The sequence below is a fragment of the Prionailurus bengalensis genome, chromosome A3 (assembly GCF_016509475.1).
Source record: "Prionailurus bengalensis isolate Pbe53 chromosome A3, Fcat_Pben_1.1_paternal_pri, whole genome shotgun sequence".
Classification (NCBI taxonomy): domain Eukaryota; kingdom Metazoa; phylum Chordata; class Mammalia; order Carnivora; family Felidae; genus Prionailurus; species Prionailurus bengalensis.
The window spans coordinates 18643841-18666322 of record NC_057354.1 but is presented as its reverse complement, the minus strand read 5'-3'; the positions used below and the strand labels follow the sequence as shown (position 1 = coordinate 18666322).

The 22482-nt window shown below is 42.6% G+C and overlaps 1 protein-coding gene across 4 annotated transcripts in view; it reads right to left on the bottom strand.

Annotated features, from left to right (window-relative positions):
• The window catches only part of CHD6 (chromodomain helicase DNA binding protein 6), a 204432-nt gene extending 186451 nt beyond the window's left edge, over positions 1 to 17981 (bottom strand). For 3 of the 4 annotated variants that reach the window (XM_043602363.1, XM_043602366.1, XM_043602365.1), the window contains exon 1: positions 17880 to 17981. The gene's annotated coding sequence lies outside the window, so the exon portion shown is untranslated. The remainder of the gene's footprint in view (positions 1 to 17879) is intronic. The other variant, XM_043602364.1, reaches the window with a different exon arrangement.
• Positions 17982 to 22482: the final 4501 nt, after the last annotated feature.

Here is a 22482-nt window from a genome sequence, read left to right as displayed (position 1 = left end):
CCTTTGAATTACATATGTGTGTGTACATCGGGCACAATATACAGTTGTTATTACTGTGAGTTGTGGCTACAGCAAGATTACAGAACTAGTTACAGCGGTCAGATGCAAGCCTAAAGTAAATTCTCTGCAGACAGGAAAGTTAGCAAGTGGACTCTTCAGCTGCTTTGTTTCTAGGCATTAGACTGCCTCCAGTCTAGGTTAAAACAAGCGTTCTCAGTTGAGCAGTATCACTCCAAAGGGACAAAAAGTGGTTCTTGAGGGTTAAAACATCTTAACTTGTTCATGTGTGATACAGACGCACACAGTATATATACATATACGCTATATATTCGTGGTATTAAAATTTCATGGGTAGGAGGGTAATAATGCTAAACAAAAATTGTCTAAAAGGGCTTCTTAGGGTAGTGATAATAAAAACAAAGGTTGAGAAACACTGGGTTAAAAGAATTCATTCCAAGAAGCCTAACTTCCAAGACTCCACACAGAGCAGGAAATGGTGGTGATAGCAAAGCCTTGCCTTTGGCTCACCTGTTTCCCTTGAGGTATTGGGGGAAGGGGAGATGAGGGCAAGGGCTGACAGGGGACAGGAGCCTAATGTTCCTAGTTCCCTAATCAAATACCACCTCATTCTCATCCTCCAACCAATATTCAAACCAGCGCTCCGACTTAACGAACAGACACGGAGCTCAGCTTTGCATGTGGAGCACATAGCTGCAGCTGCCGAGATGTGGCTGGAAAGGAAGGTCTGGAACACAGAGGATGGTGAGGATGGAAACAGAGATCCCAGGGTTATAAAGAGTTGAAGCAACAGGAAAGAAGTCTGCCTAAGAAGGAATGAAAAGACAAAAACACACAATCACTGGCATATTTAAAGGGGGCAGGGGCAGGGAGGTCCTACTAGTTAAAAAAAAAAAGAGAAAGAAAAAGAAGACCCCATGAATTATAGAAAGACAAGGTCATGATAATCAGTGGTCCTCAAGAAAGAGCAGAAGACAACTAACTTTTAACATTCAGATGATTTACAGTCAACTATGAAAATCTTTTCTCAAAGTCCCATTGACACTATCACATTTTCTTTTTCTTTTTTAAACTACATTTTCTTAATTAAGCACCTGGGCAACCGGAATGGCTTTGATCCTAAAATGAAAACTACCTCTGTTCAAGATAAAGTCCCTCCTGGCCTCAGGAGGATGTGCACAGTCAGGTCTGCATTAGCTGCTGGGTTCCACTTCAGAACTCTGCCTTCCGTCTCCGAGGGCCAATTCCCAGCCGGCTGCGAGAGCATGAAGGAGGCCAGCTGGGGAGAAGGATGAGAAGCTCGGCCTCACTGCCCTTACAGAGGTTTTCACTTCCATTCCTGAATTCTGCAACTACTGGATCACACTAATCAATACTGAAATATAAGGACACATGACAACTTAGTACAATGCACAGTCCTAAACTGGATTGGAGAACAGGAATAAAAAAGCTAGAGAACAGGTGGGTGGTAAGATTTAGACACAGACTATATATTGGTTATATGTCAAGTGTCCTGAATGATGTAATTATAATTATGTACGCTTTCTCTCACAATAAAGATGCAAAAGTATTTAAGAGTGAAGTGTCATAATGTCTGTCTGCAAGTAACTCCCAAAGGATATGGCTAAAAACAGAGCACGCACAAACAAGCAAGTGAAAATTTGGCAACAGTAATTGGTGAATCTAGGTGAAGGGGAGATGGGTGTTAATGGTAACATTCCCATAACTTTCTATAGGTTTGATGTTTTTCAAGACACAAATGTCAGGAGGGAGGTATAAACAACATCGACTATATAAAAGTTTTTAATTCCTGTATGTTCTGACTCCCCTCTATTAGAACAGAGAATGAAGAGTTCACACAAAAATGATTCACAGTGGGGGCGCCTGAGTGGCTCAGTCGGGTGAGTGTAGGACTCTTGATTTCAGCTCAGGTCATGATCTCACGTGACATCATGCCCCATGTCAGGCTCTGCACTGACAGCGTGGAGCCTGCTTGGGATTCTCTCTCCCTCTCTCTCTGTCCCTTCCCCACTCATGCTCATTTGCTCTCTCTCCCAAAGAAACCATTTTTAAAAAATGATTCACAGCATTTTTAAAAATATTATCCCCACTCAGAAATAAGTGTATTTGGCAAAGAAAAATTATTTCAAATATACTCTATACCACACGGCTAAGTTCCTGAGTTACACAGATTAACAGAATCTAGTGTTAAGGTGCACTTTCCACATGTTGTAGAAGATAAACCTTAACAATACTTTAAGAATATTGGGGTGCCTAGCTGGCTCAGTCAGCAGAGGGGGCAACTCTTGATCTCAGGGTTGTGAGTTTAAGCCCAGCATTGGATGTAGAGATTACCTAAAGGCAAACTTACTTATTCACACTAATAAGGAAAGAGAGTATGGATAAACCAAATCCATATGCAGACTAATTGTTTTAATCATTGAATTTTAACTTCCTAAATCTTTAATCAGAACTATGAGGAAGTAGAACAGACCAAAAGGTTTCATTTCCATTCACTCACATCCCTAAAGGAATTTCTATTTAATAACAAAAAGGAAAGAAGCAAAAGAAATAAAATGCCCTGAATACTCAACTATGAGTACCTGAACAAAAGAAAACTAATCAAGGCAAATGTTTATTAAGAATCTACTATGTACAAATCTCTGAAAAGTTCAAAGTACAAAGACTGGACTTTGCTCCCCTGGGGGCCACCATTTTGTTGAAAACAGAGAAACTGAAGAAAAATAATGGTTGGCTCAGTCTTCCCTTGTCCCCGTTCCCAATGCCTCAAAGACTTCTCTTCCAGCCAGCCTCCTCATTTATTAAACTGCCATCAGGCCTTTCAAACCACAGGTTCTCAAACTTGGGTGGCACACTGCAATCACCTGGGAAGTTATCAAAAATCCAACACCTGGGTCCCTCGAGGATCTAGACAATCGGGTTTTATTGTGTGTGGCCTAGGCATTGGTATTTTCTAGAGCTCTCCAGGTAACATGCAGCAAAATTTGAGCACCATTTGATCTCTACTGCCCAAGTACAGAATATAATCTACTCCCCGGCAATAAAACCTCTGATGATTCCTCACTGTCCACACAAATTTCAACTCCTTACCATCATTTTCAAAGCCTTTTTTTTCATTCTTTTTTTTTTTTTAATGGTTATATTTATTTTTGAGACACAGAGAGACAGAGCATGAGCGGGGGAGGAGCAGAGAGAGAGGGAGGCATAGAATCCAAAGCAGGCTCCAGGCTCCAAGCTATCAGCACAGAGCCCGACACGGGGCTCGAACCTGTCAACTGCGAGATCATGACCTGAGCCGAAGTTGGACGCTCAACCGACTGAGTCACCCAGGTGCCCCATTTGCAAAGCCTTTCTATGTCTCCAAACCTACTTCTCCAGGCCTCATGCCCACCACAAATCCACAGGTCTCCACTACTCCTCCAGCTACACTGAACTTCCCTGTCCGCACCACCCCCTCACAGGATACTGTCCATGCATAAAAGGCTTTCTAAACTCACAGACACCAATTCCAGTCTCTGTGATCCAAATCAACTTTCAAGAACCAATTTTAAAGTTTCCTCCTTTCCAAACTCTTAAACAACTTCCCTGAGTAGATGGCTGCCTCCCCTTCTTGCTTCCAACAAAACTTTGGACATTTATCCAATTGTCTAATTTGACATTTATCATGATGTTCGTAGTAGCAGTTTACATTTCTTTCCCTTCTAACAGACTGTGCATTCCTCAAGGGCACAGACCATGTGCATTTATCTTCAAGTTCCTAGTGCCCAGACATGGCTGAAACACAATGCAAGTCCAATAACTGTTTACCAAATGAATGGGTATCACATACTTGTGAGATAAACAATGAACAATTTGAGAAAAGACAAAGGCAGTTCAATATGAAATGCCAAATTAGTTACATGGGCCAAACCTGACTCCAGAAGTGCAGAAGGGAAAGAGGGTGCTTCTGGCACTTACAAGGGGGATGGCCCCATGAAGATTCAGGGTCCCGAGCTCAAGTTTCAAAGAAAGGAAATTATCTAGACAGGCTGAGAGCAAAGAGCAGAGAATTATGAGCATGGAAAACGGCACAGATATGGCCCGGTGCACACGAAAAAGCCATTTAGCTCAGCTTCGGGTTTCCTCAAAAGATACCCGAAGAAAAATATTAGAAATGAATCATGTTTTTTCTTAGTTATAGAAATCTGTCTCGTTAATCCTCTTCCTAGTCCTTACCACCACTTGATACGTTATGGTTCTGTATATTCAAACACTCACTATAATACAAACTCCACAAGCACAAGAACTTCCTTCTGTTTACTGCGGCATCCCCAGGGCTTATATCAATGCCTAGCACATAGTAAATGCTCACTATATATCTGCTGATTGAATGAACATGTTTATTACAGGCCTCTGATCTAATGCTTCCTTTCACCTGGTGATTTCTTCCAGTCTCCACTTCCAAATCCCATGTATCCTTCCAACACTAATAAAAGCTCCCACTCGGGGCGCCTGGGTGGCGCAGTCGGTTAAGCGTCTGACTTCAGCCAGGTCACGATCTCGCGGTCCGGGGGTTCGAGCCCCGCGTCGGGCTGTAGGCTGATGGCTCAGAGCCTGGAGCCTGTTTCCGATTCTGTGTCTCCCTCTCTCTCTGCCCCTCCCCCGTTCATGTTCTGTCTCTCTCTGTCCCAAAAATGAATAAACTTAAAAAAAAAAAAAAAACTCCCACTCAAAGTCTTCTCTGATTCCTCACTTCCTACTTTTCTGAACTCCCAAAGGATACTTTTTATGGGCTACCTTGCAGTAGCACAAGTATCAGCGTACAGGTATTTATGTATATCTTGGCTCCCCTTTATACTATAAATTCTTTGAGGGTAAGCTCTAGGTCATTCTCCACCCCACTCCCCAGAGCATAGTGCCATGTAGAGCTGTTCAGCAATTCCTGTTAAATAAAAGAAAAAATTAAATTAAATGTGGCATAAAGCCTTTATTATCTTAATATCAGAAAGATTAAGATCAGTAATGTCTTATCTCCATTCATCTGGGCCCTGCGATACCTGATCCTTTGAAACTATAATATCCAACACTTATGCTTACGTGTGCCAGGCATTGTTCCAAGGCTTTACGTAAATGAACTCAATCCTCAAAACAACGAAATGAGATATGTATTGTACAGATGTGAAACTGAGGAACAGGGAGGTTCACACAGCCAGTGAGCGGCAGAGCAAGGATTCAAACACACAAAAGATGGAATCCCAGAAGGCAGTAAAAGTAGATAACAGACAACAGAAAAGGAATGGAGGTTTCTGTAGTGCAACACTGAGAAAAGTAAATCCCGGTAAGAGACCCTTGGACCTGGAACTTCAGGAGTATCTGTAAGAAGGGATGGAACAGAGAAGTAAACATAAGCTCTGGCAGGACATTATCATGGGCAGAACCCATATTCTATACACAATAGTGGGTACTGAGTTGGTATAGCATAATCAATGGCAGCAAACAACAGTGCTTAAGAATGAAGGGCTCAAAGTGCCTGGGCCACTAGTTCTGCCACACAGGTAAACTTAATTCCTTTGTCTCCATTTCCTCAACTGTAAAATGGGCCAATATCAGTACTCAGCCATGAAGATCAATGATGGTAATACGTGTATATTTACATTATCCAGGATGAGCTTGATTTATGCTGCAATTAAAACTCCATTTAAAAACCTCAGTGGCTTATGGGAATGCAAGCTGGTGCAGCCACTATGGAAAACAGAATGGAGGTTCCTCAAAAAGACTTAAAATAGAACTACCCTATGACCCAGCAATTGCACTACTAGGTATTTATCCAAGGGATACAGGTGTGTGTACTGTTTCAAAGGGACACATGCACCCCCATGTATATAGTAGCACTATCAACAACAGCCAAAGTATGGAAAGAGCCCAAATGTCCATCGATGGATGAATGGATAAAGAAGATGTGGTATATATATACAATGGAGTGTTACTTGGCAATCAAAAAGAATGAAATCTTGCCATTTGCAACTACATGGATGGAACTGGAGGGTATTATGCTGAGTGAAATTAGTCAGAGAAAGACAAATATCATATGACTTCATGCATATGAGGACTTTAAGAGACAAAACAGATGAACATAAGGGAAGGGAAACAAAAATAATATAAAAACAGGGAGGGGGACAAAACAGAAGAGACTCATAGGGGCGCCTGAGTGGCTCAGTCGGTTAAGCGTCCGACTTCGGCTCAAGTCACAATCTCGCGGTCCATGATTTCGAGCCCCGCGTCGGGCTCTGGGCTGATGGCTCAGAGCCTGGAGCCTGCTTCCGATTCTGTGTCTCCCTCTCTCTCTGCCCCTCCCCCGTTCATGCTCTGTCTCTCTCTGTCTCAAAAATAAATAAACGTTAAAAAAAAAAATTAAAAAAAAAAAAGAAGACACTAATAAATATGGAGAACAAACTGAGGGTTACTGGAGGGGCTGTGGAAGGGGGGATGGGCTAAATGGGTAAGGGGCACTAAGGAATCTACTTCTGAAATCATTTTTGCACTATATGCTAACTAATTCGGATGTAAATTTTAAAAAACAAAAAAGAAAATTTTAAAAAATTCAGTGGTTTAGGGGCGTCTGGGTGGCTCAGTTGGTTAAGCGTCCAACTTCAGCTCAGGTCATGATCTCACAGTCCGTGGGTTCAAGCCCCATATCAGGCTCTGTGCTGACAGCTCAAAGCCTGGAGCCTGCTTCAGATTCTGTTTCCTTCTCCCTCCCCTCCCCCGCTCACGCTCTGTCTCTGTCTCTCAAAAATAAATAAATGTTAAAAAAATTTTTTTTAATAAATAACTCAGTGGTTTAAAGCATAGGCTTATTGCTTACACTACATAACCACTGAAGATTTCTTTCAGAAAAAAAGAGGTATTTGCCTAGAAGTGTCTCACATCACTTGTACTCAACTTTCAATATCCAGAGCAAGTCACAGAGCCATGTTCAACTTCAAGGTGATGGAGAAGTACTATTCTACCAGGTACCCAAAAGAGAAACAAAAATAGGGCATCAGTGAACAGCCCTAAGAACCACACCACACAAGAGCCTAGCACCACACCTGGCATACAGTAAGCGTTCAGTGATTGGCAGCTGCTATGATTATCACAATAATTAAGGGGTCTGGGCAAAACCTATTGTAATAATCCTAAATTAAAAAACTGAATGTGTATGCAGATGTGGGGGAAAAAACTATCATTCACATTATTTGCAATAAAGCAAAGGTAAATTTACAAAGGATTTCACAATGATATCATGGAGGGATATGCCAAAAAGTTTCTAGTAAATAAAAAGTAGTAAACAAGAGTTACCAAAATAGTACCACAAGCCTTTTACCATGATATAAAAGGAAAGGACATGCCAAAATGTTTCTAGTAAATAAGACATAGTAAACAAGAGTTACCAAAATAGTACCACTCCTTCCTACTCATTTAAGACACGTAAAGTTTCATTGATATCTTTGTTTTATTTGAGAACATTAAAAAAAATTATTCAGCCTTTCACAAATTCACTTCTAATCTCAGAACCCAACTTCCCCATACTATCCCCATAAGTTCTTAAGGTAATTCTCCCACAGGGGGTTTCAGGACTTTCACCATCAGAGTCAGGGAAAGAGTCCTATTTAGTAAAATGAGAATTGAATTCTAAGCCTGACTTGGCCGTAGACCAGCTCTATGGCCCCACAAAATACTTATATGACTAGAAGTCCATTCTGTCATCCATAAGATGATGAAATTGAACTAGATGGCCTCTAAACTCCCTTCCAAAACTACTCTCCCGCAATCCTGAGAAGCCAGAAAGAGGCTTTGGTTTAGAGGAATCTAGTTGAGATGCTGAATTATGTAAGACCTGATAACGCATAAAGCTTAAACTAGAAATAACTCCACAAGCACAGCTCTGATGGTAGCAACAAAGCTTAGTTCAAGAGTGAGCACAGGGGCAAGTCAGAGCACCCAGGGAGAGCCCTACTAGCATGAAGTGCTGCGCTAGAGTGGAAAAGGGTGGGCAGAGTACGACTAGTATGTGTAAATAAGGAGACTGGTATTTGTCCATGGCTTATGAAATCAGTCTTTTAGTAACATGTCATACCACATTCCAGTCACAGCTCTAGGAACCAGTGACAGTGATGGAAACAAACTGGAAGCAAAGAACCTGCAAACATTTTAAACTTAAGATCTGTCAACTATCAGATCTCAGTACCAACAGACTGGATTTTTCAATTCCAAAGCAGCAGTCCAAATATATACCTAGAGATTAAGAACTTGAAACTCTTTGGAGAAAGTCAGACAAAAGAGCCCAAAGCACCATGTTACAAAATGTTGAGCCACACCAATCAGTGATACTCGTGTCGTTTTCAGCTACACAGAAGCCCCTGCCGAGACAACCTACCAGGACATCTTCACTCGCTGAGAATATAAGACCATCCCTACAACAACATGGGAAATGGTGCTTTTTAATGAACACCAATGGAAGATAACACAACATTAATTCATGCCATAAACAAAGTAACTGACACTGTTGCATTGACAATTTTGTGATTCCTGCAGCCCTATCCACGATCTTTAAGGAACCTACCCACTCTAAGTATATCAACACTCTGAGTGTATCAACAACATGGAATACCCTTTACTGTCTCTTATGCTTCAAAAGTCATTGCCTGTATGACTAACAATCTCCTGCCTGAAAACCTAAAACCTGGCAAATATATTTAATAAAATTATGGTCCTATTAGAAAAGACTCACTGTGTGTGGACAGCATTTCAAAAAGCTATGATTCTACATGTGCATCTTCATTTACTTTTACAGCTACGTTTCCTTCCACTTGTCAATCAGAAAACAATCTCCAATACTGCAATGGATACTGATCAATATATTAGAGTCAATGCTATCCTTGACTTTTAGGAGTTTAAATATGAAGTACAAGTAGATGGAGAAAGAGGCAGAGAAGCATATACAACTCTGTATGAGTAAAGGAAATGTTTTACCAATCAATTTTTAAATGTATTGGAAGGGGACAGAGTATAAAGTTCAACCTTTCAAAGGATCCTTGGTGGATATTATTAAAAACAAAGATTACCTTTATAAAATGAAAAACTATCCTCTAAGTAACCAAAAATACTCTCCATATGAAAAAAAATCTCCATTAACTAGTCTAACGTAATGAGAACTCTCCATAACTGGTGCTTTATAATGAGAACTAGAAAACTACAATGTTGCACTTAAAAGCTTAAATCTTTATATGAAAGAAAAAAGCCTAAGAAGTCATATTGCAAGACATTATGCATGTTAGTCACAGCCATGAAGGATCACAAGGCCTCACTAAAACAGCTACCCTGCTGTTTTCAAAACCTTTGTGACACGGATCTAAATTTATTTTCCGACCCTACTATTTTCTTAACATCAAGTCAACTTTTAGATAAAAAGAGGTAAATATAAATGGGCAAACAGTGCCAACTTTTATTATATGATTGGCTTAGTCTCATTTGAAGTCTAAAGGATAGTCTTGTCCTATATTCTAATTTCTAAAGGAATGGAAAAAATCCACTTCTGCCCCCCCCCCCCCAAGATAGGGGGACTCTAAAGGATCTAAACCTGTGCTATCAAATGCTAGTGCCACTAGCTGTATGTGGCTATTTAAATTAACTAATATTAAATAAAATGTAAAATTCTATGCCTCAGTCATACTAGCCACCTTTTAAGGGCTCAAAAGCCACGTGATGAGTGGGTCTCACAAATATAAGACATTTTTCATCATAGCACAAACTTATACTGGACAGTTCTGATTTAGCACAAAGTTTCTTTTTTTTAATTTTACAACAAAGTTTCTTAGATTTAAATGTGCCCAAAAATCATTAGTACAGCTCGTTAAAACAAAGATTACTTGGTCCCTACCCCAGGTAGTTTATTTCAGTCAGTCTGATAAGTGGCCCCAAAATGTGGGCCATTTCTAAACAAGCTGCAAGAGAATGGTGATGTTACCTATCACCTTGAGTACTGCTCCCTATGGTTAAGAACTTTTTGTTTTTTCCCAATTTATCATAGACTTAATTCTTTTATAAAACACCAGAAAAATGAATTATCAGGAAAAAAATTTTTTTAAACAAAGACTACTATAAACTTACATTTTTTTTATTATCAGACTCAACAGACAAATCATTTTTCTAAAAAATGCTGTAAAAACATCTAAATGCTTCAGGTTCTGTACTTAACCTGGTCACAGACAGGTAACAAACAACCCGTAGACCTGCACAGATCTGTGGACTAACACTGACCTAGATCTAGATCCAGCTCTGATCTAAAAGAACTTATTTCATATTTTTACAATTATCTTTTGGGAGCTGGTCATTAATGATCTCTTTCATATCCTCTATTATTTCCTCAACATAGTTTTACAACTCAAGGTAAAAATGCTAATTCTATTAAGCAGAATATCGAGTCCCTTAAAAACAATGCTATAAAGGGCCAACTAAGAGAAGCAATCTGGGGCACCTGTGTGGCTCAGTAGGTTAAGGGTACAACTCTTGATTTCGGCTTAGGTCATGATCTCAGGGTTCGTGGGTCAGAGACCCACATCAGGTTCTTCACTGACAGCTCTGAGCCTGCTCAGGATTCTCTCTCCCTCCCTCTCTGCCCCTCCCCCACTCACATACTCTATTTTTCTCTCTTACAAAATAAATAAACTTTAAAAAAAAAAAGCAATCTGATGGTGTTACTGTTTATAACGTGATCTGATTCTGCCACATGGTCAATAAGGATGATGCCTTGACTTCTTCAGGCTAACCTACAGATGAATTTAGACTGCTACCTTTAAAAGAATAGTTTAGGTCGAAATACACAAATGAACATTAATAAAGTCTTTGTGTTAAATTATATAAAATTTCTTTCAGTAAATAAAATCTATGATTTGGACCTAGCTTACTGGACATAACCTTTCAAAGAATTTTTTTTAAGTTTATTTATTTTGAGAGGGGGAAGGGCAGAGGGAGAGAGAGAATCCCAAGCAGACTCTGCACTGTCAGGGCAGAGCCTTATGTGGGGCTCAAACCCACAAAGGCTGAGGTCATGACCTGAGCCGAAATCAAGAGTCGAATGCTTAAGCAAATGAGCCACCCAGGCACCCTTCAAAGAATTTCTTAGAATACTGATGGTTTCCTTGAACCCAAAGTAAATAGTCCAAGCCAACTTCTTTACTCATGTACACTTAGGGAAGGAACAAATCAAACAGAATCCCCTCATAGGAGTCCATGCCCTTCACGGAACTGCCTCAAGCTTAAGGTGTTTTCCTCAATATATATACCAAACCAAAGAAATGGATTTTTCTTCTAGTCAACTTCTGGTCTGGCCCAACAAATGAACTTCTCTAAGAAAACTTCCAGAATTTCTCAAGTTTTGGCCATTTCCTAGAGACTACTTTTAGAATTTTGTTGTCACTCTAAATATTGTTATACCAATTTGCTTCATTTTTTCTTAAGCAAATTATAAAATAAGGCTCTGAGAATTTTAACATTTCATCCTCTTGCCTATAGTAACATCTGGTTTAACAGAACTCAACATATATGCATGTTATCTGCAAAATAAGCTCACATGTTCAACCAGAAATTAAGAAAAATTCCACTTGAAATTAACAACATTGACAGAAAAGTTGCAAGGTATCACATACAAAGTCTGGGGAATATGAAAACAGAGGAGTTATTTTTTAATTGTTCCTCTTAACCCCTTTTTCCTCCTAACATATTGAATGAAGCAGTAACTGAATGAGTAAGTAGTATTCAAAGCAAGAAAATGTCAGGAGCTTTTGCCATGGCCACCCCTCCAGTCCCATCTGAAGAAGCACATGGCTGCAGCAGAGAGGCCAAGGACCCTCTAAGACTGTTTTGCAATTGCCCTCACGCCTCCTGCTTGAACCTTTACTCTTTTATCAGGCTGCAGGGGAAAGGGTGTGGAACAGCTTCCCAAGTATAAAAATAAGGCAGGGAAGAATTCCAGGGATAACCCTTGCCTGGATGCTGCCCGGAGTGATTCAGAAGTACTTCACCAAGCCCAAGCCAACTAATTCAGACTGAAATCGCAATACCTCCTGAAGGGCAAAAAAAGCCCAACAAAGTCAGCCTCCTGGAAAAGATTTTGCTCATACAAAACAACTAGCTTTGAAATGACCTAAATCAATGATCCTTAATATTGTTTTTGCATGTGGATAGGAAGAGACAGAGGGGGAAAGAGGGGATGGGAAAACATGGGGGTACAGGAAGGGAAGGTGGGAGTCACAGATGCCTTCAAGAATTATGAAAGGAATGGATTCACTGCCCATAAAAGTGCACACACAAACAAAATTTTGCATACTATTTTGGAGAGTTCACAGAGCAAAGAGTCTCTAGGGGTCCATGAATCCCAGGATAAAAAGCCTCAACCTAAACAGGTAGGAACTAAAGACCAAGGTTACCACAGTAATTAGACCTTCTTTTAACCTGAAGCCTGACCTTTTATGTAAAACAATCTTACAATTAAAAAATATAGAGATTTCTGAGCACCTGGGTGGCTCAGTCGGTTAAGTGTCCGACTCTTGGTTTCAGCTCAGGTCATGACCTCATGGCTCGTAAGTTCGAGCCCCACATCCGGCTCTGCACTGGCAGCATGGAGGCTGCTTGGGATTCTCTCTCTGCCCCTTCCTTCCTCTCTCTCTCTCTCTCTCTCTCAAAATAAAGAAAAATCTTAAAATGTATATATATAGAGAGAAAGATTCCAAAAATAAAATACTTTGGTCACATAATGTAGGACAAATTTTTAAATATATTTAAAATTTACTGATAAAATATTTAATCCATAAAAAAGATCAGTGAAAATACTCCCTACAAAAATCTTTAATTAACAAAGGAGTAGAAAAAGAGAAATCTCCCTTTACTTATTTAGAAAATTCGAATCCAACTTGTTTCAATTCATGTCCTGAAGTTATCTTAAAATTCTACTTCCTAATTTTCCTGAAATTTTCATATACTATCTTAGTAGGTTAAGTTCTGAAATAACTAGCGGATAAAAGCATCATGGCAATCTATTGAAATATCATGGTTTTTTCCTTGCTAAAAATTTAAGTCCTTCGTTATGACTATAGAAAGAAAAGGTACATCAACTGAAAAAAATGATTCCTCAAAACAGGAACTATTTATGTCATATACATTATCAAAGATTCTAAAAGTCTCGACGGCAAACGACATAAAGAGTAAGTACATGAGTATGTAAAGAATTACTATTACAAACTATAAAAACCAACTAATAGGGGTACTACAAGCAAAAAGAAATGCTTTTCTCTGGATTTTATGCAAATAATTCAGTTTAGAAATGGGAACAGGGATGGATATTTTAAAATAACTCCATTTTACTACCTTCAGGACTTTTATGGAAGTAACAGAATTTCTCAAGAGGGTATCAACGCCTCCACAAAATGAACTAAAGAAAAGAACATTTTGGCAAGGAAAAAGTGACTGCATTCTCCCTCTGCACTTCATGGTTATTAGTACCAGGCCAGGGTGAACTCTTAGGTGCCCTATAAAGACCTCTCCTACACTTTGGAGACAAGGACGGTAAAGGGTACCCTTACTGTATTCTAATTTGCTTTTTCAGTGACACATTCTTGAAACGAAGTAGTAAAAATGAGTGAGTGCATAGAACAACTTGTTAGTTGACTTAGCCCCATACCACTAAAACATGACAGCACATTCCAGCTTTTAAAGAAATCTTTAGAGGCTGGTTGGTGAAAAGAATATGTGCTTTGAATCCAGACGATCTGGGTTCAAATTCTGGCTCCAACATTTACTAGTTTTATTGCCTTTATGTACTAGTTTCATAAGTTACTTCATCTTTCTGAGCTTCCGTCCATCCTCATGGAATGGCCATGAAAATGAGACATTTTTTCATCTCTGCAGCCCCAGTGCCTGGCTAAGTGCTGAACACACACCAGGTATTCAACGTTAGTGCGTCTTGCACGCTTCACAAGTATGTCACGTTCTATTGGGGAAAAAGAAAAAAAAACAAAAAAACACAACACAAAACACCAAACCTGTTCTCTAGGAAACAGATAGCTAAGCCCTACCTATTATTTTATCTATTTCAAAGAGTTTTCAATGTAATAACTTGGTACAGGGAAATGCAGGCAATTCCATGGAATTCACTGCAGCTTTTCATCTGAATTAAACTAAAGCTTTGTATGAGGAATGGAAGTATAAAGTGAAACACTAAATATTTATTAAAAATAAAGCTATTTCCAGGGTGCTTGGTTGGCTCCATTGGTAGGGCATGCGACTCTTCATCTAAGGGTTGTGAGTTCAAACCCCACTCTGGGTATGTAGATTACTTTAAAAAAATAAAATCTTGGGGCACCTGGGTGGCTCGGTTGGTTAAGCATCCGACTTCAGCTTCAGGTCATAATCTTGTGGTTTGTGAGTTCGAGTACTGCATCGGGCTCTCTGCTGACAGCTCAGAGCCTGGAGCTTGTTGCGGATTCTGTGTCTCCCTCTCTCTCTGTCCCTCCCCCGTTCTGTCTCTCTCAAAAATAAACATTAAAAACATTTTTTTTTAATTTTTTTTTTCAACGTTTATTTATTTTTTGGGACAGAGAGAGACAGAGCATGAACGGGGGAGGGGTAGAGAGAGAGGGAGACACAGAATCAGAAACAGGCTCCAGGCTCTGAGCCATCAGCCCAGAGCCCGACGCGGGGCTCGAACTCCCGGACCGCGAGATCGTGACCTGGCTGAAGTCGGACGCTTAACCGACTGCGCCACCCAGGCGCCCCAAAAACATTTTTAAAATCAAATCAAATCTTTAGGGGTGCCTAGGTGGCACAGTCAGTTGAGTGCCCAACTTCAGCTCAGGTCATGATCTCACAGTTGGTGGGTTTGAGCCCCAAGTAGGGCTTTATGCCGATAGCACAAAGCCTGCTTCAGATTCTCTGTCTCCCTCTCTCTCTCTGCCCCTCCTCCACTTATGCTCTCTCTCTCAAAAATAAACATTAAAAAAAAAAATCTTAAAAATAAAATAAAATCTTTAAATAAATAAAACTATTTCTAACCTTGTTATCCTGGGGGGGATAAAAGGAAGTGAAAACACAGTCTCCTCGGTTGACTTAGATATTGTCATTGTCAAATACCGAAAATCTTTTTGCAGGTAGAATCCTCGAACCCTCTAACCTGTTCAAAAGGGTCCAGCCATTACCAATACAACTCCATTCAGCCATAACCAATACAAAGTCTTTCCATGAAAGCTGAAAAACATAGGCCCCTACAGTGAGAATCAAGCCTGAGAGTGAGGAACCCTTTTTCTTCATGGTTTAACACAAGAAGACATAACCACAACCTCTGCTTGGGGCAAAGCCATGTTTCCAAGAAAACCGAAACACTTGTTTGAAACTTCTATAACTCAAAGAGATCTCTAAGACACAGTGGTCCAAGCATCTATTGTTTCTGACAAGTTTTCTGTAACATAATGGCAAAAATCACAAATGAGATCTGGTTTCTAAAGAGACAGGATTCTGCTTGAGATCTTTGGTATTTGAAATAGTTATAAGAAAAGTAAATCCATAAATATAAAAACTAACTGCTAAAGGATCTTCCAGAAATACAGTAGTGTTACTTATGGCTCTCCCATTTCACTCCAAACTGGTCTTTCAACTTCTTGTGTGGTTGGCAAAAAGTAACACACTGATGAGTTCAGAGAACTTCCAACTATATCAATAAATTATAAAAATAATCATAAAAATAGAGAATATTAAAAAGTTGTGGTATAAGTGATCACACTGAAAAACCATGCATGCTGTTAACAACAGAAAAACTAACTATAAGAAGGCAAGAAAGAACTGCAGGATAAAAGATGTGACTCCAGGCAGACTGATGCCACGATGAGACACAACTAACTTCACAAGAGATTGAGATTTATTTTGCCCATGACCAGACTACAGCAAGAACAGTATCATATTCTAGTTACTATAAAGGAGATTCCAAAGTTAGCAAAAAGGAAAAAAAAAATTGTAAAGGTTAACTCTTAAAAGTCCATTAATGAAGAAAAAGGTTTTAATAATCCTTCATAATTCATCAAGGAGATCTGCCCTGGGGCAAAAAGAAGTCCAAAATTAATCATTTTACCACTCCCCATTTTCCCAGGCCTTGGGTTACAGTCACGCATTGCTTATATGAAACCACCTGTTCCGGTTGGCATAAACCATGTTACTTGAATATTCATGCCTAATCATTTTTCATACATAGATCTCAAACCTTCTTTGTACTGTCCTAGAGCCACAAAGTTCACAAAAACTATCTCCCGGAGGTTGTCAACTTGATTTACCAATTCAGCTTATCAACCAACTACCATGCCAGGCACAGTCAATAACTACAGATCTCCAGTAAGAAAGACAGTTCACAATTAGCCTTGAGAGCACAGTACTGTGGTCCCTACCAGGACTTTTCTAAGTACCACAAGCATGCCCCATAAAGTATGCCGAAATTTGGGGCCTCATGGGATTGTATTCCAATACGCCATCTGAGAAACAATAACTGAATCTCGGGCAGTATTGCACACACTCTGAAAATTACAGAAATTTTTAAATGTGTATCTTCTCTGTTCATGGATCTGTTACAGCAGAAATAAGCAGTTCTGAAGGGGTGGGGAAGAAGGTACATACAACAGTTCCAGGGATGCCTGGAGATGCCAAGGATTCACTGGAAACCTCGGCCAGATTACTAATGGTCCATAAATCCTAATTTGGAGAACACCGGCCTACAAGTTGAAAATTGAATTATATTGCCTTATTAGATCCCACACTACCGAAACCACAGTCATATCAGTCATAACTGGTACTAGGAATACTTTATGTACACAAATATAAGTGCCTGCTTATGTATTTTTAATTGGATCAAATAAAACTGAAGCTGAAAACAAACTCAAATTTCAATTATCTCACTAGTGAGGGGATTTCCTAACAGAGTCTTTTTAAAAACCAAGTAGCTGCCAACCCTCTGCACATCTGACAAGCATGTCTCTGGAAATTTGGGAGCAAAAGACGCCGTTACTTCTCAACAGTGAAGGAAATACCCTAAAGGGGACAGATTCCTCTTTTTTTTTTTTTTTTTTTTTTTTTTTTTAAAGCTCAAACATGCAATCTAATAATGCACAAAACTTGGCTGCGGGGTTGCTGGACACCTCCAGGGTTCCAATTTTCGGGGCGAGTGCGCGCTAGTGCGTAAGAAGGGGGCGGAGGGGGAGCGCGCTCCGAGGACGCGCCGGGGCCCCCGCCCCCTCCCGGAGCAGCAGCCTGGCACCAGCCCACCCTCCTCCACCCCTGCAAACAGACGCAGGACGCCAATAGAGCAACTTCTCCGCGGGGGCGGCAGTGGAATAGCGGTCACCCCCGCCGCGCGCGGCGCTGCCCTGCCCGCCCGGGGGTCCCTCCACGGCCCGCCCCGGGGGGGGCCTCCGCACGCCCCGCCCCCGCCCGCCAGGCTCGGGGCCGGGGGCTGCCCGGACCCCCGCCCCTCTGCGCCGCCCGCAGCGGCGCACTCCCAAGGACGGCCGCCCGGCCCGAGCGCGGCCTGAGCGCGAGCGGGAGCGGCGTGCGGCGGAGGCCGGCTCCTCTCCTCAGGCCTCAGGCCGCCGCCTCCCCTCCGCCAGGCCGCCCGCCGCCGGCCCCACTCGGACCCCGGCCGGGCCTCGGCGCCGCCGCAGCCCCTCATCCCAGCTCCATTCATAGGGGCACCCTAGCCCGGCCAGCGGGGCGGGGCCAGGGACCTGCGGACAAGGCCGGCCAGCGAAGGCCGGGGAGGAAAATAAAAAGTTAAGAGAAGAACTTACCTAAAATGGCTCCTGCAGCAGCCAAAATACAAACAGCTATTATTTGGTGAAGTTTAGCTCAGACACCCTGCAAGGACACCCTAACCCAGCTCAGGCCCGCCTTCTCTGCCACGCCATTGGGCTTCGCCGGCCCAAAACACAGAGTTATTGGTCAGCCTGACTGCCGCTCAGGCGGAAGCCCATTTCAAGCTTGCTTGCAGGGGCGAGTGATGGGCTCGCTCCATTGTGCTCGTATTTGCATGGATGTGATCGCGGCGATGATTGGCCGGCGCCGGGGCCGCCCCGCCCTCTGCCTCGCGCCCCCCGCCTTGGAGACGCCGCTGCGCGCGGCCCCGCCCCCCGGGACTGAGCGGCGGGGCCACGGGGGCGGGGCGGGGCTGGGGTCCTGCGGGCCGAGGGGGCGGGGCGGGGTCCTGCACGCGGCACTCCGCAGGCAGGGGGCGGGAACCTGGAGCACGCGGGCGAGGAGGGGGTTCTGCCCGCAGGTGGAGGTCTCACAGGTAGCTGGCCGGCGGGCTGGAAGACGCTGGGCTGGCGTCTCTCAGGGTGGGAGAGGATGTAGCTGGGGTCCCGCGACAGAGAGGGATTCCGCTTGGACCGCGATCCCGCAGACAGAAGCGAAGAGAGGCGAGGGTCCCGCAGGTCAGGAAAAGATTCCGAGAAACCAAGCGAAGAGTCAAGGAGCTCCATCCTGTGTCTCCAGCCGCATCTCCTGCCGCTCCGCCTGACTCCTGGCATTCTTGGCACACGACGGGCTTCTTCCCAAGGCCCCCCTACTCCCCGGGAGTTTTCACCCCAGGGATCCTGCGGCGCCTTGGATATACCTCCGAAAAATCAGGTGTCGAGCTATGGTATATTTATGTTCAGGCCTATTTCCCCCATTATCCTTGTAGCATCCTCAAGGACAGGGCCCAGCATATTGCAGAGATTCAACTAATTGTTTAATATTCTTTAATTCGTTAGCAGCTAATTTTTGCACATCCACTAAATGCCAGGCATTGATCTAAGACAGGGGATACAGCGGTCAATAGGACAAAGGCCTGGCTCTTGTGGAATAGGCATGCTAAGGGGAAAGGAAGACAATAAATAAATACCAGGGGCATGTAGTGGAAAATGCTGTGAAGAAAATATATGGAGCGAGGGAGGGAGAGTTATCCACCTGCCTGGCTAAATTCCATTACTGGCCTCCTTCCCACCCAGTGATAGTCACCTGTCCCTCTCACTCCCTGCCTGCCCCCTGATGGGTGTTTCCTTAGCACCCACTAAAAAAAATAAAAGGTTGGATTCTGACTGTAGAGGCTCATTTTATCTCAAAGTAGGAATGGTCTGAGTCCTGGTGATTCCAAGAACAGTTTGTTGGGTACATTTAAGATGAACATGGCTTGACTTTGTCAGGAGTAGCTGTAATGATGCAGCCAAGCCTTACCGCACCCCCAGAGAGAGGATATTTTTAGTTTCTTTGATGCCTCAGTGTTCCTATGGTTTTCATCCTATGACCCTAACTCCTTTCTGAGGACCACTTGACTTCTTGGCAGACGCCAGAGGTTTTTCCAGTTTGAAAATACAGAGATACCAGCCCCCTGACCCCTGTCTACCTCACTTGTGCACATTTCTCTCATTTGACTCAAGACTGGCCAAGATGCCTCATGATTCTTCCTTCCTCCTCTTTATTCCTTCCTTAAAAAAATATTTCTTAAGCACCAACTGTGTTCCAGGTGTTGTCCTAGACACAAGGGCAGACAGCATCCCTGTCCTCAGGGAGCTCATAATCTAGCTGGGATCAAGATGGAGATTTACGCATTGATCCTGAGGGTCTCCAACCCTGTCAAGCTCTTGGTAAGCAAGTAGACAGCTGCTCATTCCCCCTGCCTCACAGGGACAGTGGGCTTGCTCTCCTGAACAAGCTGCTGCAGAAGCTGAGGCAGGACCAGGTAATTGGTAGGCACAACCTCTTTAGTCCAACACAGGATCAAAGGGTCTAAAACTCTCAAGAATGCTCAAGGGGCTCAGGACTGTGCACTTTAGTTTCTAGAAAGGGGCTGGGAAGAGAGTTATATCAGAGACAGACCGTGAATCCTACATGGGAATCAAGTGGCCCTCCCTTTGCAAAATCATGCCCCTCGCTCACAAAAGATGAAATAACATAAACGAGGTAGAGGAGGGATGGAACTCCAGGCAGAGAGGGAGCAGCATGTATATGCAAGGCACATACAATACAGCAATGAGAGGTGTTGGAGCAGGAGGGAGGCGAGAGGCAAACCGGTCAGACAGTAATTCCCGTTCTTAAACTTGAGAAAAGTCTGTAGTACAAAAGAAGTCAAACATAGAGATACAAATGTTATGTTACCAAACAAGAAATCAATAGGCACACACAACTGATCCACAAATGAATAGTACAGGTACAAGCAAAGGAAGGTTCTGGAAGCTCCACTCAGGAGAGGCAGTAGGCTTGACCTTCATAGAGTCAGGTCTGCAGAACTGAACAGGGTTAGTGGAATCTGATCCTTAAAACCCTTCTGCAGCAGGGCACCTGGCTGGTTCAGTTGGTAGAACATGCAACTCTTGATCTTGGGGGTGTGAGTTAGAACCTCACGTTGGGTATAGAGATTACTTAAATAAATAAATCTTTTTTTAATTTTTTTTAATGTTTATTTTTGAGAGAGAGAGAGAGAGAGAGAGAGAGACAGAGTGTGGGGGGAGCGGGGAGAGAGGGAGACACAGAATCCGAAGCAGGATCCAGGGTCTGAGCTGTCAGTACAGAGCTCGACGCAGGGCCTGAACTCATGAACTGTGAGATCATGACCTGAGCTGAAGTCGGACACCCAACCGACTGAACCACCCAGGCACCTCAAACAAATAAATCTTAAAAAACAAACAAACAAAAAAACACTTCTGCAGCATCCAGGGACCTGCAGATAGGCATGGGAGGGGAGACTGAGACCTCTGGGTGGCATCTAGCTGCACCCATTCATGGGCATGTCTTAGTCTGAGTTTTCTAAGATAGAGAGCTTGATTCTATAGGGCAGAAGTGGGAAGCAAGAGGAGGCAGGTAGGGAAGGGAGAAGAGCTGATACCAGGATGGTTATTCATCTGGCCTCTGCACATTACTGATGGCTCCTGCTCAAGGGATTATCCTCTCAGAAGCCACATAATATGAGTCGTAGCATAGCTTATGGGAGAGGAAAAGGAAGGAAATTTATCCACCAGCTCATCTCCCATTGGACAAAGATCCACTCCAGTTGTTCATGCAAAGGTGCCAAGTGGGGCTTTGCCGTGTCCCAAAACTCAGTGTTAAGAGGCTTGCAGCAGGGTTGTGAGGCAAAGATTTATCAGGATACAGCTGTGTAAAATCAAATGGAGCCCGTGCAGAGCTGGTACCGCAGAAGCTGCTGGGACAAGAGATGGTTAGCACTAGCCCTGGAGGTCTGTCGCAGAGGGGGCAACAATGGTGTGCAACTCTCTGTGCCACTTAGTAGGTCCATATTTACAGAGGGCCCCAAAAGAGCAATCCTTAGGAGGCTCTGAAGGGGAGCCACGGAAGGGCTTCCAGCAATTCTAGAACTTCTGTAACTTCAGGTTACATCCTGCCTGACATGTTCTCTCTTACCATCTGCCTCTGTTGACTTGTCTGTTTCCTCCATTAGACCATGAGCCTTGCCATTGTTCTTATTTATATATTTGTCACAGAAAAGACTATTTTCACCAGCCCATTTCATTTTCCTCCTAGGTTCATAGCAAAATTACATTTCTCAGTAATCAGGTAGGTTCATGTGACTAAGTTCTGGTTAATGGAATCTGGACAGAAGTGACATATGATATATCTCACTCCTAGGCATCCCCCCAAACCTCCTGTGTGAGCCTCCAAATTCTTTTCCTTTCCTCATCTGCTGGCCAGATATAGAAATATCCAGTGGAGGACTTAGGGGCTCCCCAAGATGGCAATGGAATGACCCTGGGTCCCTAACAGACTTCATGGAGCAGAACCCCTGTGCTTACTTGCCCTGGACTGTGCCAGGAGTGAGAAATAAAACTTTCTTAATGTCAAGTCACTGAAATGAGAGGATTGTTTGTTACGGCCATTAGCACACTCTGACTAATACAGCACTTGTCTAACTTCATTTGATTTGATGTCCCTCCAGGGTAGGGATTATGTTTATTTGTTTTTGTAACCCAAGTACTAGTGTGTTGCCTGATACATAGTAGGAATTGCTCAAAGCATGAATGGGTGTGAATGAGTGAATATGTCAGCCTGATCTTAAAGGATCAGAGGTAGAATGCCAGTCAAGGTGGCAGGTAGAAAGTGTTCTACTCACTACAGAATCAAAGAGACTGGGGAGAACATGCACAGTTCTCAACAGTGCAAATGGTTCATGATCTGAGAAGGAGATTGCTAGGGTGAGCCTAGAGAGAAGGCAAGGGCCAGATCACTAACAGTCTTATTCATTACATAAAGGAGTTTGAACTTTATCCTACAGGAATTATTCAACGATTTTAAACAGGTATGTGATATAATCAAATTTATGTTTAAGAAAGATCTTTCAGCCTAGAAAGGGGATGAATTAGAAAGGAAGAGCAAAAATGTAAATGTTTTAAAGCAACATTT